Below are 17,818 nucleotides of genomic sequence, written 5' to 3'. Positions count from 1 at the left end.
CACCTGAGGTCAGGAGTTCAAGACCAGCCTGGCCAAGATGGTGAAACCCTGTCTCTACTAAAAATACAAAAATGTGGCAGGCGCGTGTAATCCCATCTATTTGGGAGGCTGAGACAGGAGAATCGCTTGAACCCGGGGGGCAGAGGTTGCAGTGAATCGAGATCCCGCCACTGCACTCCAGCCTGCGTGACAGAGTGAGACTCCGTTTCAAAAAAAAAAAAAAAAAAAAAGGTTTAGAACCAGAGAAACAGCTGGGCTAACAGAATAAACTATATTATTTTGGAAGTCTAAAAGTCTGGCTATTTTGGAGGAGGGGTGTTTGCTGCCAAAACAGGCCTATGGTTCAGATTTGAAGTCAAACCCTCTGTTATGCCACTTTTGTCAGCATTTTAATGGGTGCTGGGCAAAAGCAAAACTCCGTCTCAAAATAAAATGACTCAAAGCCTCAGGTCCATAGTAGTTAAGCTGTTGTGCCATTTTTTAATTAATGATTTTTAGATGTGTTTAGATAACCTCCAAAACCCGAGGAATTTGAAGCTTTTTGTTTGTTTCGGTTTTGGGTTTTGTTTTGGTTTTTTGTTTTGTTTTGCGACAGGGTCTTGCTGTATTGGGAGTGCAGTGGCACAATCATGGCTCACTACAGCCTCGATCTCCTGGGCTCAAGTGATTTTCCCCACCCAGCTTCCTGAGTAGTTGGGACTACAGGCATGCACCACCCACACCCAGCTAATTTTTAAAATTTTTTGTTAGTGATATGGTCTCACTTTGTGGCCCAGGCATGTCTGCTTCTGGGTTCAAGCAGTCCTCCCGCCTCAGCCTCCCAAGGTGCTGAGATTACGGCATGAAGCACCATGCCTGGCCTGAATTTGGAGCTTTAAGAATTGGTAACTTGTTCTTTCTAGAAAGTTCTACATAGGTATAACTTCAGGAAAAAATTGTAATGATTTTAAAATACTCCCTATATTCTATTCATTAAGAAACCAAATCCCTTTGATGTTTCTTTATTTTCAATGATACCAGATGGTCTTGGTGTCTGTATACTCAAGTTGGAGAATTTAATTAAGAGTTTATAGGTAAGGGTTCAGCAAATTTCAAAGCTAGCATGCAAATTATTTATTTTGGTTAAACTGTTATTTGCTGATAAACATTTGTTCCCCCAGACCGTTGTTAATTGGCAGTCTTGGTATGTAGCTCATATCAGGCCACATGTAGAGTATGTAGATGAATGTGAACCAACTAGAGTGGATTCAGAGAATGGAAACCATATGAGGTGTTTGAATGTCATGAGGAGTGGCTAGAGGTACTGAGAAGCCTGCTTGAAAAAGAAAAAAATAATTAATCTTGAGACTTGTTTATTCTTTATTGCACAAGAGGGCAAAACTGGGCAAATCAAGTTTCAGGGAGGCAAATATAAACTCCAAAGCAAGGGTTTTCTACTAGTAGTGGATGTGTACATTATAGAAATGACTGCCTTACAGGACCTTAAAATTGGTAAAATGGGAAAAACACTGTTAATCAAGATAATAAGGCATTTTTTGAAGCGAAGCAAATCACCATATCAGCTTGAACAACTCCTACCTTTAAAAATGTAAGGCAGAGCCACGCACGGTGGCTCACGCCTGTAATATCAGCATTTTGGGAGGCCGAGGGGCGGATCAGGAGGTCAGTAGTTTGAGACCAGCCTGACCAACATAGTGAAACTCAGTCTCTACTAAAAATACAAAATATTAGCCGGGTGTGGTGGCTCATGCCTGTAATCCCAGGTAATCAGGAGGCTGAGACAGGAGAATAGCTTGAACCCAGGAGGCGGAGGTTGCAGTGAGTGGAGATCGCGCCACTGCACTCCAGCCTGGGTGACAGAGCGAGACTTTGTCTCAAATATATATATGCAATGAAAATACTAGGGGTAGGGACATAATGTTTAACTATCTCTAAAAGCTCTTATAAGTTAGCGCTTGTCTTAAGATTTCTTTGAGGCGGTAGGAAGCCCAGTATAGAACTGGATTATTAAGTAGTCATTTCCCTCTTAAGACCATAAAAGCAAATAAAGGTGAAGAATCTGGATAAGCAGGAAGGAATTCCACAAGGATATATAATCATACACTTTTGATTTGGGGAGAATTGAGTTAGTAGTATCAAAAGAGGATTTTTTGATGTTTATATTCTAGGACGCTTAGACATTAATGAGACTACGGAGCCATAGCTTAGGTTTAGAAATACTACCCTTGGAATTCTTGTTCTGTAGTTAAATAGGAATTTAGCTTCAATTAGAGTTGTGTGTGTGTGTTTTTCCCACTACCAGGCACATAATAGGTGCTCAGTTATTGATTAAAAGAAATGTTCCCAGTAAGATCAGTCTTACTCTGAAATTGGCAGTGGGTCCAGTTGATTCTGGCATCATATATGCAGAAAATACTCATTCTGTACTGTCTTTGCCAGTCTTTTGAACCTAAATTATTGTTGAGAGTTGATTAAACAATATCGCTTGGTTAAAAAGATTGTTTTTAGTTCATCCTTTAATGCAGGTTCTTTAGTTTTCAAGTCCTTTTTAGACTACCCTGATTCTCTTCCAAATTATAAGATTATTGATATGAGAAAGAATTGTAAATGAACATCAGCCCTGACACATTTGTTAATATTTATTTGCCCCCCTGGAACATAGGCCAGTAAATTTTTATTATTTTATGTGATTATTATAGTGAAAAGGACCCAAACCATCAAATAAAAACATTTTAATAGCTACCTCAAAGGGTTGTTGATTTTTCTAAAGTGTATATGGAAAACTCAAGGTTTATGTGCTGTTATTAGCGGTAGAAATAGTAACTGCTAACACATTTAGTGTTTATCCTTTGCCAGCAACTTTCACATTTATAAACTCATTTAGTCCTCACAGCCACCCTCAGAGAGGTCAGTTGTTATCCATATATTATAGGTAAGGAAACCAAGTCACAGAGAAATAGCATGCCTCATGTCACATAACCAGCAGGCCGGGGAGTCCAGATTCAAGCTCAGATGGTTTGACTTCGAAGTTTATGCTTTTAGGAATTATATCTGCAGCTTCTATCCTATAGCCAACAAGAGTCAGAGGAGACAAAACTACATAAATAAATGCTCAGAATGATAGTGATACCTTCCTTTTAGGTAGTACTTTTAGTTTCCAAAGTACTTTTTAGTCTTACTTTATTGTCTCGTTTAATGCTGGTGTCTTGTTTAATGCTAGTTTAATGCTACTTTTATGCCCAGGTCTTCACACATTGTACTGACTGCTTCCATTGAAATAGAAATCAGAGATAGTATGATAGGCTTTTGAGAACTTGTTTTAGAAGGGGAAAAAATTAGAGACTAATAACACACTGACATTTTTACAACTTATTTTTTGTAATGTCTTAAAGATAGGTTTGTATGTGAAAATACTAAGTACAAGTTATCTTCTCATTCTCTACTGGTCCCACTGCCAGGGAGTCATGCAATGAGAAATATATTTGAGTAACATTGGAGATGAAGTGTATATGTGTTCATGGCATTTGTGTATTTGTGGTATATGGATATACATACAGACAAATGAATTTAATTAGAGTCCTTAATGTAATGGCATAGTTCCCTGAGAAAACTACCTTCACCCTACTGTCCAGAGTAAGTCTACACTATGTACAGGTCATACTTGGTCGTTTTTAAAATATTAAAGCACCAGGCCAGACACCATGGCTCACACTTGTAATCCCAGCACTTTGGGAGTCTGAGGTGGGTGGATCACCTGAGGTTGGGAGTTCGAGACTAGCCTGACCAACATGGTGAAACGCTGTCTCTACTAAAAATAAAAAAATTAGCTGGGTATGGTGGTGCATGCCTGTAATCCCAGCTACTCAGGAGGCTGAGGCCAGAGAATCGCTTGAACTGGGGAGGTAGAGGTTGCAGTGAGCCAAGATCATGCCACCGCACTCCAGCCTTGGCAACAGAGTGGGACTCTGTCTCAAAAAAAAAAAAAAAAAAAATATATATATATATATATATATATACACACACATATATGCACACCAAATGTCAGTTAAGGACACTGTCCCTCTGGATGTTTACCAAAATCTAGAAGAGAAAATACACCTTTTGCAACTAAAAGGCTGCAAACTAAATAATCCAAATTCTAGACATAGAATTTTCTTAATATTTCATGTCAATTTAAAGATTTGGACTTATGGCAAGGCTTAATAACAATCACTAATTTCATTCTACCTCTTCTAGAGCAATAATGGTAGTGTAGCAAATTCCTATTCATCCTTCATTTTTTTAGGTATTACCTCAGAACGGCGACCCCACCTCCCACATATATACACTTGTGTTAAAAATTAATAACTGCCGACCGGGCACAGTGGCTCATGCCTGTAATCGCAGCCCTTTGGGAGGCCAAGGCAGGAGGATCACCTGAGGTCAGGAGTTCGAGACCAGCCTGGCCAACATGGTGAAACCCCATCTCTACTAAAAATACAAAAATTAGCCACGCGTGGTGGTGCATGCCTGTAATCCCAGCTACTTGGAGGCTGAGGCACGACAATCACTTGAACCCAGGAGGCGGAGGTTGCAGTGAGCTGAAACCATGCCATTGCACTTCACCTGGGCAACAAGAGCGAAAGTCCATCTCAAAAAAAATAAATAAATAACTGCCTTTTCTGTACTATCACCCTTAAAACAGTCTCATTATTGCTTATGTTAAATCATCACATGATTTACGTGCTTCTATATTTCCCTGCTATTAGCCTGTAAGGCTAATAGGCTTGAGCCCAGAGGCTGTCTTATTGAACTCAGGTCATTTGGTGACTAGTATAGTAAATAGAGCTGGTAACCTCATATACATTCAGTAATATGTTAATTCTCTGATTAAAAAATATGTTGATATCAATATTAGTATGGCTACTCAGAAATTATCTTTTCAGTAGAATTCTAGCCTCAATTAGATCAAATTTATAGATCATCAACATCACAGTTTCATTAAAGGATCAGAGGAAAAAAATGAGAAGCATGAAATGGTACTTGCCAAGTACAATAATGTAGTTTTGTGTCTAAGATAAGTCTTTGTAAGGGCTCTATTTCTCATTGAGATAATGTGCCAGCTGAGGAATAAATTTTACAACACTTCTTTTACCTCCTTGGTAACAAGGACAAGAGAAACCTTGACAATATATCTGATGTAAATCTTAAGTCTCTTAGCAGACTAAAATGGATTCCCAGATGTTTTTTCTGAGATGTTGCAAGAAAGCACTGCAGAGGTCAGGAATTCCAGTTAGTTTTGCTACTAGCTCAAGATACAGGGTTTTTTTAAGGTATTAAGTTGTAATACTTTCTAAAAGTATTTAATTGCTGTTTTTTCCATTTCATCATTCATCTGGTTGGCCCTATGGTTTCTCTACAGTTTATTCCTTAAGACAACTTCAAAATCCAAGGCAACCTTGCTTAGGCTGATGAATTCAAATTAGCTTGTATGTTAGAATCCAACAAGAACAGGAGTTAATAACTTCCTCTTTCTACCTCATTAAGAAACTATTTCATTTGTATCTGTCCCACCTGAATTGTAAGGCATGACCCCTTTTCCTAGCATTGCATTTGTGTTTTTCCCAGCATCTGAATTCTACCTGCCCACTCAGACCCACAGTACTCTGCTTCTGGATCTTGCCTATCTAAATCCATAGCATTCAAATGCTTTGCCCTGAAATCATCTGGCTTTTGGACTACACTGGGAAATCGTCTGGCTTCTGGACGACTTTGTATAGGGACCCAAGTATATTTCCAAATTAGGCCTTCCATGGAGAGAACTCCTTTTTAAAAAAGTAGTTGAGAATTCCCTTTTTTTTTTTTTAGACAGTCTTGCTCTGTCACTCAGGCTGGAGTGCAGTGGCCTGATCTTGGCTCGCTGCAATCTCTGCCTCCTGGGTTCAAACAATTCTCCTGCGTCAGCCTCCCAAGTAGCTGGGATTACAGGCACACACCACCACGCCCAGCTAATTTTTGTACTTTCAGTAGAGACGGGTTTCGCCACGTTGGCCAGGCTGGTCTCGAACTCCTGACCTCGTGATCCACCCACCTCGGCCTCCCAAAGTGCTGGGATTACAGGCATGAGCCACTGTGCCCAGCCTAGTATTATAATATTTTATATAAAATTGTGCTGCTTAATTTTCATTTTAATGTATTCATTTAGAATGTATAATTTTACAATTTGTGGTATCTAATATATTTTAACTAAACAGTTTTCTTCCATATATAAAGAAAATATTAAAATGAAAACATCTGACACAGTAGATGATATCTATTTGAATTAATAATGATTCAATCTGACTTATTTAGTATGGCAGTTTTAAAAGATAAATCAGAATTTTAAGAATCCTATTTCCAATAAACAATCTTAATCTTAGGGCCTTCACTGTTTTTCAAAGTATTTACTTTTCATATTCAGTATTTTTGTATTTAGCTTCTCTCAGTTGAAAAGATAAAAGTTCTCATAGAAATAGTAAAGTGAATTTTTTAGATTAAATAATCCTTTTTATACTCTTTCAATTATCTTACTTGCTGTTATGGGGGAAAATGCTTTAACCATAGGAATGTCTAAAGAAATAACATAGAATTCATTGAAGAATTCATACAAGAATTAATAATATGCAAAAAGTAAAAATATAAATTAGTAAAAATGCTCATTAGATTAATTTGACGATTCTTATGTTGAGAATCTATAAGTTATTTTCTGCATTGCCCTCATTTTTAAAGTCTCAGACAATGGTCAGTTATGTGTGTATAGCTATTCATTCATCCAACATGTCTCTTTGTTCAGAGGCACTTGCCTCTTATTAGTCTCTTCGGTTTCATCAGGATGCATTTTATTAAGATAACAATTGAGCATGTACAAGAAGCTAAAGCTTACCCACAGGTTTAGAAGGTCATGAAACAGAATAAAAGATTATAATGTGTTATGATAAAATTCATATTTGTGATTATGCTAAAGAAGTATTTAGGCAGCTTGGTAACTTTGCCAGAGAAATGACAGTGTAAACAGAAGCTTAAACTGTTCCTGTCCCAGAGAAGTTAATTGTGGTCATATTTAAATACTTGAGAATTGGCTCTGCCGTTGCTTAGTTGAAAGACCTTAAGTTACTGTCTTTCTCTAAGCCTTTAAATTTTAAATAAGATATTGAACTTGGCTCTATCTTGTCCCAAATTTTTATAATCCTAGAAGAGAGTCAACCTTCAATATATTCATTTTGGAGACATTTAGTATACTGACATATTACTTAAAATAGGTGGGAAAAATTAAATATAATCTCATAGATTTATGTGGAAAATTCAACATCATCTTAGAATTCTGGAAATTGTGTTTAACTTTACCATTATAGAAACTATGTTAGATTTCATTTCTCTTACCCTTTGTCAGATTGACACCTTGACTGTGTGAGATGTGATTAACAAAAAGGAAAACTACCCCCACTGAAAGTTGTTAAAGGAAAGGCAATGTAAATGAAAAAAAAGAAAAAGAATTTCTAAAAGTTTTATCAGACAAAAATTTAATTGAATCAATGGGGCAATCTGGAGTTCTGGATGATTCTGTTAATTGACGTTTACAATCATTTTAATTTTATTTTTATTTATTTACTTATTTTGAGACAAGAGTCTCACTCTGTTACCAGGCTGGAATGCAGTGGCGCGAACTCAGCTTACTGCAACCTCCGCCTCCCTGAACCAAGGGGTTCTCATGTCTCAGCTTCCTGAGTAGCTGGGATTACATGCGTGCACAACCACACCCAGCTAATTTTTTTTTTTTTTGAGACAGAGTCTTGCTCTGTCGCCCAGGCAGGAGTGCAGTGGCGTGATCTTGGCTTACTGCAAGCTCTGTCTCCCAGGTTCACGCCATTCTCCTGCCTCAGCCTCCCGAGTACCTGAAACTACAGGCACCTGCCACCACACCTGGCTAATTTTTTGTATTTTTAGTAGAGACGGGGTTTCACCATGTTAGCCAGGATGGTCTCAATCTCCTGACCTTGAGACCATCCTGACCTTGTGATCTGCCCGTCTCAGCCTCCCAAAGCGCTGGGATTACAGGCGTGAACCACCGCGCCCAGCCATTTTTTGGTTATTTTTATGGAGACGGGGTTTCACCATGTTGGCCAGGCTGGTCTGGAACTCCTGACCTCAGGTGACCCGCCTGCCTCGGCCCTCCAAAGTGCCGGGATTACAGGCATCAGCCACTGCACCTGGCCTAGTTTTTAAAAAATTTTTGTTTAACACCTATAAAGCTTCTGGAGTATAATCATTTTAAACCTTGTTTGAATATTTTCTAAAACATTAATAAAAATGGTAATATTTCAATATATTTTCTTGCCTTAATAAAGTATATGCTGAATATCATTACATTTTATAAATAAAGATATACCTTATTATCAAGTCTTATGTAATACAGTAGTGTCTACCATTTTCCACGTATTTAGTTACACACAGTCAACTGAAGTCTGGAAATATTAAATGGGAAACTCCAGAAATAAACAATCTTAAGTTTTAAATTATGTGTCATTCTGAGTAGCATGATGAAATCTTGCACCATCTTGCCTAGGATGGCAGTCATCCCTTTGTCCATTGTATCTATGCTGTAGATACTATCTGCCTGTTAGTTACTTAGCAGCCGTCATGGTTATCAGATCCACTGCCCCAGGATCACAGTGCTTGTGTTCAAATAATCCTTATTTAATTCATAATGGCCCCAAACCACAAAAGTAGTGATGCTTGCATTTTGTTAAATTGTTTTATTTTACTATTATTCTTGTTAATCTTACTGTGCCTAATTTACAAATAAAACTTTATCATACATATTTATAGGAAAGCACATAGTATATATATATATATAAAGTTTCATACTATCCACAGTTTCAGGCATTCACTAGGGGTCTTGGAAGGTATCTCCTGTGAATAAGGGTGAACTGCTGTATTCTGTAATGTAGGTATAGAGGTTTTAAAAATTGTGCTGAATGTGTTTTAAGCCAAGGATATTTGATGTTTGATTGCAATTTTTCCTAAGATTGACTTTTTTTTTTTTTTGGAAGTAGAGTGCTAGTGACTAATGCAGGTTAACTAAAGCTTCAACTTGAATAATCTTCATTTCCTTTAAGCAAAATTTCACTTCATTCCAAACTGAACAAAATTACATTGTATTTATGATTTCACTACACATTTGAAAGATGCACACTCTAAAGGATTCAACTTACAAACCTTTTCCATTATAACCTAGTGGTTGTTAGCAAGGCTATGTATTTGTAAATGTCTCCTACTGCCAGAAATTGTTTGTTTCAGAAGGAATTGGATTATCAAGAATGGCTGCTGCTTTTTGTTCATGGCTGTGTTGTGTATAAGTGATAGAGTTGGACAGTTTTATTCATATGCACATCTACTTTTTAATAGCATGATGATCTGAGGTGATAATTTGAGGCTTCAAGTTCTGAAAAGAAGAATGAATATAGTTTTATTTAATCAAAAATAGTTATTGTTAAAATACTACTTTTAAATGCCTGAAGCGTTTCCTGCTTGCATTTTTAAAGTGACATTATCTTTATTATTAAGGGCCTACTCTAGGCCCAGTACTTCACTATAGTCTATAAAAGATGGTCCCTGTCAGCAAAGAACTGTAACCTATATGAGAATATTATACTAACATACAAGAAACAAGTAGAGAATAATGGAATGTAAACTCTGGCTTGCTAACTTAAGTGTGATAGAAGCTTGAAGGAAATGTGGACTTAAACTTATCAGAGAAGACTTATAAGAGGATATGAAAGGTGAGCTGGGCTGAAAAAGTGGTTAAGATTGATTATGTGAAATAAAGGAATGATAACTTGTGAGTGCAGAAAACAACATGAACCAAGACATGATGAAGTAGCAAGGAGTAAAGTAGATACAGTATAATGAAGGCAAAGAGTAGATACTAAGGAATTGGTAGGGAAATGAGTATAATCATGTTTGAGATTGTTTTCCTTCCTTTGCATAATGTACCCTCATTTCTAATCAAAGAAAACAAGGGTATTCAGATTGCCTGCAGCCCTTCAAGAGCCCTTCAAAGCCAGATTGCTTTGAAGAAAAAAAAAAACAAAAAACTTGTAAGAAATACTGGGAGGAAACCTAGGCATAAATAAGTTTACCCTAAATAATTGGGAGTCTGTGGCTTTTAACTCAGCAAATCAGGTGAGAAATCTTGAGAGGAAAGGGTTGCCTAGGCAAAATGCTGTATCTAGGATTTTTTTGCCTTAAATAAGATTGACTTTACCACTATGGGAGTAATTGTCAGTGAATACCATAATACTGTTGTTAAGCCAAAGAGAAATAAGACTTTTTCAAACCTCACTCAGATTTTCATCCAAGCCTTAACTCAAGTTATTTACTCCTAGAATGTCCTTTCCCTCATCTTCAATTGTCTAAAACTTATTATGCTATTTACCCCCTACATGAAATTTTTCCAGTTCACTTTTCCTCCTCAGCCAAAAATACCTTTTCTCTCATTTAAGCTTCCATACCTGACTTAGAACAAATGCCTGCTGTCTTATGGGAAGGGGCCATCTTATTCTTTATTGTATATTCTGCAAGCCTAGCCTAGTGTCTTAAACATAGTGGGTGTAAAATAAGTGACCATTGATTGCTGAAAATCAGGAGTAATACCTTCATGGTAAAGTGGTAGAAAGGCTGCATACCTGCTAGATAAATACAGAAATGTGCAGGTTATTTTCTGATAATTTAGGAGTGTCCTCTACCTTTTACTACTTCACTGATCAGAGCTCTTCTCGTTCTGTGTGAGCTATTAACATTCGTTCCTCAGGTCTCAGGTACCTTAAAATGTCTTTTTTTTTTTTTTTTTTTTTTTTTCAGCAAAACCAGCAAAGTGTGGGTAGGGGTATGAATAATCAGGCCTGTGAAATTTTGTTATCTTTTTGGGGGTCATTAGTGATCTAATTGATCATTTCTAACCTTTCCAATGAAGTGTGAAATTCTATAAAGTTTAACTGATATTTTTGGGCCTTTATTTGTGTATCTCTGAGGAGATAGGAGGTGGTAGTAGAATAAAGAATCCTTACATTTAAAAATACTTTTCAAGAAACGCCATTACCATAATCACAGAAACAAAAGCATTGAGGATTTGCTATAATTCTTCAAGGTAACTCTAAAATTAATGGGATGTTTTTGAATGCCTAAACTTACTGGAGCCACCTTATTGAGTGATACAGTCTTTCTCATAAACTTTCTTGGACAATTTTATAGGAGACCAAATGCCTTTCCTCCTTCTCCCAGCTCTGCCCTTCAAAAAGAAACCAAGTCACACCAAAACTTTCAAAAAAATCTAAGGCAAAGAAAGTTGTGATCAAATAAGTACCATTTGTTTACTGCTTTGACATTTAAGTCATATTTATAATAAGGATTCATTTTTATGTACCCTTATATAGCATTTATATAAAATTTATAGGACATTTCTGTTTTCCAGAACCTAATGTATAAATTACATTGATTGAAAAGCCTGTTGCTGTTGGTTTTGGTTTGGCTTTGATGGTGGTTGACATATTTGTTATATCTACCTTTTAACCAAAAGTCAAGAATTCAACCAGCAATTAAATAATAATTCCTGTGGTAAAGCACCTTCCCTTCTATATTGATTTTCTTTATGACCTGTTTTCCAGGTGTAAATTTTGATACCACCATTGCCGCCCTCCCCTCAAAAAAGGTGAGAACTGACTAAACTACTGGTACTTAGACCATGTGGAGAAGGAACTGAAAATGGCAACAGAAACACGTCTGTACAGAGCAGAGTGTCAGACAATAGCTCATTTTAGTAGAGGGCAATAAATGCCACATGAGATGATCACCTCAGCAGAAAACTGTAAGTAACTGGGGACTTGCAGGAGAATTGAACAGTTGTTTCTGCTGACTCAGCAAAAATGTCTTCATTTTATAATTTGTGGCCTGCATGCTTGTAAATTAAGATGCATTGAGTTGTCAAGTAATGGACTTGTCTGGTTTGTAGGTAGGAATTTAAGCCAAAATTGAATGCAACATTCCCCCAAAAGTAACCTGGGATCTGTGCCATAAAACCTAAGGCAAAGGTTACATGAATTTTTATTACTAGGTTAGAACTAGGCTATTGAGCCTTTGCCTAGAAAACCAATTAGAGGATTTTAGTCTTCATATAGCAGGGAATAGGGAGGCATTATAGCCTATTGATTTGTTTGGAATTAAATGTGGCAATACTATATATAGAAATGTCTAAGAAATAAAGTATGGTAGCAAGGAAACTGGGCATGTGACTACTGTAGTAATCTAGGGGTGAAGAAAACCTGAATAGCAATAGTGGCAGGAGAATGGAGGTGAAAGAATAAATTTAAGATATTTCTAAGGAAAAAATTGTTGAATATCATGATGGGTTGGATAAAAGGGAGGTGTAAAAGATTATACATTTTCTATACTGGAAGACAATGGAGTTATCACTGAAAGAAAGGAGATAGTTAAGAAACTAGTTTGAGACCGGGTGCGATGGCTTATGCCTGTAATCTTAACACTTTGGGAAGCAGAGGTGGGTGGATCACTTGAGGTCAGGAGTTCGAGACCAGCCTGGCGAACATGGTGAAACCCCACCTCTACTAAAAATACAAAAATCAGTCAGACGTGGTGGCTCATGCCTGTAATCCCAGCTACTCAGGAGGCTGAGGCAGGAGAATCGCTTGAACCTGGGCAGTGGAGGCTGCAGTGAGCCGAGATCATGCCACTACAGTCCAGCCTGGGTGACAGAGTGACTCTGTCAAAAAAAAAAAAGAAAAGAAACTAGTTTAAGAGGGGGAAAATGTGTTCCATTTCTGCAATGTATTTAAGGTGATATTTAGGCATTCAGCTTGAAATGTCTTCATTTAAGGTGGATGGATATACAGAACTGGAATTCTATGTAAAAGTCAGGCTGGAGAGGTAAATTTGGCAGTTACATAAGGCTGATAAGGGTAGAAAAGCTGACTGAAGCTCTTTATGAAGGACAGTGGGTCCCTTTCTTTTAGAAAAAATATGAACACACATTTATGTAAATAAACTATATCATTAGGTATGTAATCTTAAACATTTCTAGAGTTGAATAAGAACTCTCCCTTTTTTCCTTAGAGTGTCATATCTCAAGCCTGTGCCTGTTAGAAAATCCCTACACTTATATCAATTATGAGAGTCAATGACTGAAATGTGTTAATACTCTTAAACCTTACCTTCTCTTAATAAAACCAAGATCTTTCCCAGTATTAGGCTAAGGGAATGAAATTGAGAACTTAAAGTCCAAATAATTCAGTCAGTTAAAACTTTATAAAATTGACATGGCTTTAATTTCTCAAATGGAAAGCAAGTAATTGAATTGGGGGAAGTGTGTTAGTCTCCAGTTTCAAGAAACAGTACAGCACAAAGACCTGGCATTCTAGCTGAAGAGCTGTAATAATAAACAGAAATTTGAAAACCAGGAAGACAAGTTTTCCAAGAGTGCAACTGTGGCATTTCAAAGGAGATTTAACAAGAAATTCCGGAAGATGGCCAAAAATAGGTTTAGATAATTGAGATTCTTTATTTGAATACTTGTTTTTGATGGAGAAACATACTTAAGAGGAAATGAAGGTTCTGTCTAAGGTCTGAAACTTGTTCTCACCCTAAAGCAGGTTTGCTTCTGAAGAAAACTATTAGCAAAAAAAAAATCAAATAGGAATTCAGTGCTGCTTAGATTGTAGGAGTTTAAAAAGTGACCAACGCAACCATTTTTAGAAAATTAATTGAAAGCAACTATTTTTGTTTTCTAGGAGCAAAACCTTGTTTTCTAGGATTCCTATTTGTAAAGTTAAAGTATCACTCTGTTTGCCCAGTTATTACTTGCCATGAAAAATAGCCTCCCAGCATCTGACAGAAATACAATATTACTCTACATCTTTAATTGTTTTTTATTCCAGTCATAAAACAGCTTCTGAAATTGATTTTTAATGTGGTCTATTTTAACGACATGTAAGGAAACCTAAAATGTTAATCTGCATTTCAAATTAGCCTTGTAAAACCTCAGTAATATGTCTTCTGGATATATCAGGATCTTTTGGACCATTTTACCTTAATTATTGAACCAATTGATTAATCCAAATTCAGTAAACTTAAAATGACCTCAAATTGGGTTACCCAGAACTAGGAATATTTCTGTATTCCATCCTACTTAACATCTGATTTACATGCCTGGTCTGCTAACTTCTCCTTTCTTTTCATGACTCCTAAGTTATGGAGGTAAGTGAAGATATACTATCAATTATAGTCATGTGACACTCATTTTGAACTTATATTCTCTTAGTTTTTTTAATTGCTAAGCATGCTGGTAGCATTACATTGTTCTTAGCAAATTAAGTATATCCCAATTTTAACTGGACTATTGTCTGCTTAAACATACAATTTTGTGTAATTTGCAACAAGTTTATATCCCCATATACATCTATATTTTCATCTCCTTTCCATATGGCATTACCCAAGTAAACTTTTTTTTCTTTAATGGAGTCTCACTTCTTCGCCCAGGCTGGAGGGCAATGGTGCAATCTCAGCTTACTACAACCTCTGCCTCCCAGATTCAAGCGATTTCCTACCTCAGCCTCCCCAATAACTGAAATTGCAGGTGCCTCCCACCAAACCTGGCTAATTTTTGTGTTTTTAGTAGAGACAGGGTTTCACCGTGTTGGTCAGGTTGGTCTCGAACTCCTGACCTCAAGTGATCCTCCCACCTCGGCCTCCCAAAGTGCTGGGATTACAGGCGCGAGCCACCACGCCTGGCCCCAAGTAAACTTCTAATTGAAAATACTCTGGGGTAGTTTCTGTAATCTGTAACGAGTCAACTCTTTCAGATTGTATTATTTAAATTATCCTCATCCATCTTTGAATCTACTATAAATCTTGTTTTTCCAAGCATCTATTCACTGAGACTATAGTTTCCAAATGTTTCAGTTCAGTTCACTTGAGCTTGTTAGATGCCCAGCACTGTGGGGGAGTATGACATAGACCACTATAGCACAGTCTCAGTCCTCATCTTGAAAGAACTCATGGAACCTTAAACATTGCAGCCAGATTTCCTTGGAGGTCTCTTATTACAAAAGGGGTAGGCCAGGTGCAGTGGCACACGCCTGTAATCCCAACACTTTGGGAGGGTGAGGTGGAAGGATTGCTTGAGCCCAGAAGTTTAAGACCAGCCTGGGCAACATAGTAAGACTTCATCTTTACAAAAAAAAATTTAAAATTAGCCAGGCATGGTGGCATGCACTTGCAGTCCCAGGTACTCAGGAGGCTGAGGCTAGAGGATAGCTTGGGCTCTGGATTTTGAGGTTACAGTGAGCCATGATAGCACCACTTCACTCTAGCTGGGTGACAGGGTGAAATCCTGCTTAAAAAAAAAAAAAAAAAAATCTCTCCTATTTGGCCTCATACTCATGAACCTGAAGAAATTCACATTCTTTCCAGAAGTGTTGTGAGATGATGAATAATAATATGAAATGAAACAGTTATTTGGTATGTTTTACCCTACTGATAAAAAGCCATTTGTTTAATAAAAAGCCATTTGCTTTAATGATTTCTGGATTTTGAGGTGTTGGTGTGAAATCTGAAGGTACAGAAGACTACCTACCTAAAAGCCTTGTGTGGTTAGACAAGTCTTAAACACATTTTAGTTTTGGGAGCAAGGTCCTATTTATTTTGCTACATGTTTAGTTCTGTTTTTATTCTGTGCCATGCATAATATCATTTTCCATTTTCACCCATGTAAGATTTTAGCTTTTTATCCATAAAAATATTTTTGTGATTGGATCTCATAGTTTAGTTAAATATTAAGGTATTTTCGATGATGAGGTGTTTTGATAAAATTTGTACTTTTCATTTATAATAGGCCCAAAAGAAATCCTTTTTTTTTTTTTTTTGAGACAGAGTCCCACTCTGTCACCTAGGCTGGAGTGCAATGGCATGATCTCGGTGGAGGCTGCAACCTCTGCCTTCCAGGCTCAAGCAATTCTTCTGCCTCAGCCTTCTGAGTAACTGGGGACTACAGGCACGTGCCACCATGCCCAGCCAATTTTTGTAATTTTTGGTGGAGACGGGATTTCACCATGTTGGCCAGGCTGGTCTCCTGACCTCAGGTGATCCGCCTACCGCAGCCTCCCAGAGTGCTGGGATTACAGACGTGAGCCACCTCGCCCAGCCAGAAATCCTAATAAGTCTTGAGGTATAGTTCTACAGCAAAGCCGGTAATTGTGATTTTTGGGGTTTTTTGTTGTTGATGTTGTTTTTAAATCATAGAGAGATGGGGGTCTCACTCTGTTGCTCAGGCTGATCTCGAACTCCTGGGCTCAAGGATCCTTCCGCCTTGACTCTCAAAATGCTTTTTTACTAGGTCATTGATATTCCAGAAATCTAAGTATTTTTAGTAATTTTAAAATGTCCTTTCTTTATTTCTGAGCATTTGTTTAAAAGTGCTAAGTCTGATGCCACATTGCTGTCTCCCATGGGTCCTTTGGTTCCAGGAAGGTAATACAATTTCATAAATTTATTTTTGAATATTTCCTCACAGTAGCTTCTACATTGCTAAACTTGCCATTACAACTTCCCTAGCACAGAGGAAAAACAGCAGTAGAATATAAGAGATTGAGTGCTCTTAGCAAATCTTTTATTACCCCAGCATAGTCTCTAGTGGTGTAATTCTCTATTGATGTGAACATTTCTATTACTTATGATAGAGAATCGGTACAAAAGTTTATAAAGCAAAGCTGAAGTTTGTCACTTGTAAATGGTATAAAGGACAAATTAGAAACAGATTATGATTTCCTAAACCATGTATTTCTCAAGCTGCTTTCTTGTGACTACTTCAGCCTCCTGATTTCAAATACATTTTTAAAGCACCTAAGTAGGCCAGGCATAGTGGCTCACACCTGTAATCCCAGCACTTTGGGAGACTGAGGCGGGCGGATCACCTGAGGTCAGGAGTTCGAGGCCAGCCTAGGCAACATGGTGAAACACCATCTCTACCAAAAATACAAAAAATTAGGTGGGCGTGATGGCACATGCCTGTAGTCCCAGCTACTCAGGAGGCTGAGATGGGAGGATCGCTTGAGCCTGGGAGATGGAGGTTGCAGTGAGCTGAAATCGCACCACTGCACTCCAACCTGGGTAACAGAGTGAGACCCTGTCTCAAAAAAAAAAAAAAGCAGCCTAAATTAATCTTGACTTTACCATACCCTAAGAACTCTTTGTAATTACAACTTGTATATTAAATCCAAGAGTAAAATTAAGCATTAGAGCTCTTTTTCAGAAAAGATTTGTAGGGAGAACTTCTAATCACTTATAAGGTAAATTATTGAGGTTCAAGAATCATAAGCTAAAATCTTGGTGCCTTGGCCAGGCATGGTGGCTCACACCTGTAATCCCAGTGCTCTGGGAGGCCAAAGTGGGAGAATCACTTAAGGCCAGGAGTTCGAAACCAGCCTGGACAACATGTGAGACCTCGTCTCTACAAAAAATAAAAAACAATTACCCTGGCATGGTGGTATGCGCCTGTAGTCCCAGCTACTTGGGAGGCTGAGGTGGGAGGATCACTTGAGCCCAAGAGTTTGAGGCTGCATGAGTTATGATTACACGAGAATTCACTACAGCTTCCAACTCCTGCACTCCAGCCTGGTGACAGAGTATTATATAGAGCATTAAATAAATAAATAAAATATTTGGTGCCTTGTCAGAAATGAAACTGTGATTGATAAAAACATGCTGGGGCCGGGCACGGTGGCTCACGCCTGTA

The 17,818-nt window shown here is 37.6% G+C and overlaps 1 long non-coding RNA gene across 5 annotated transcripts in view; it reads left to right on the top strand.

Annotated features, from left to right (window-relative positions):
- The window catches only part of LOC100939824 (uncharacterized), an 88,487-nt gene that overhangs the window by 46,253 nt on the left and 24,416 nt on the right, over positions 1 to 17,818 (top strand). For 3 of the 5 annotated variants that reach the window (XR_010136778.1, XR_010136777.1, XR_008512902.2), the window contains exon 7: positions 11,682 to 11,881. This is a non-coding gene — a long non-coding RNA (uncharacterized LOC100939824). Of the gene's footprint in view, positions 1 to 11,681; positions 11,886 to 17,818 lie in introns of all 5 variants that reach the window. The other 2 variants (XR_008512904.2, XR_008512901.2) reach the window with 2 other exon arrangements.

Source organism: Pongo abelii, chromosome 14 (assembly GCF_028885655.2).
Source record: "Pongo abelii isolate AG06213 chromosome 14, NHGRI_mPonAbe1-v2.0_pri, whole genome shotgun sequence".
NCBI lineage: Eukaryota > Metazoa > Chordata > Mammalia > Primates > Hominidae > Pongo > Pongo abelii.
The sequence above is the reverse complement of the archived record's forward strand: the minus strand, read 5'-3'. Positions and strand labels throughout refer to the sequence as shown.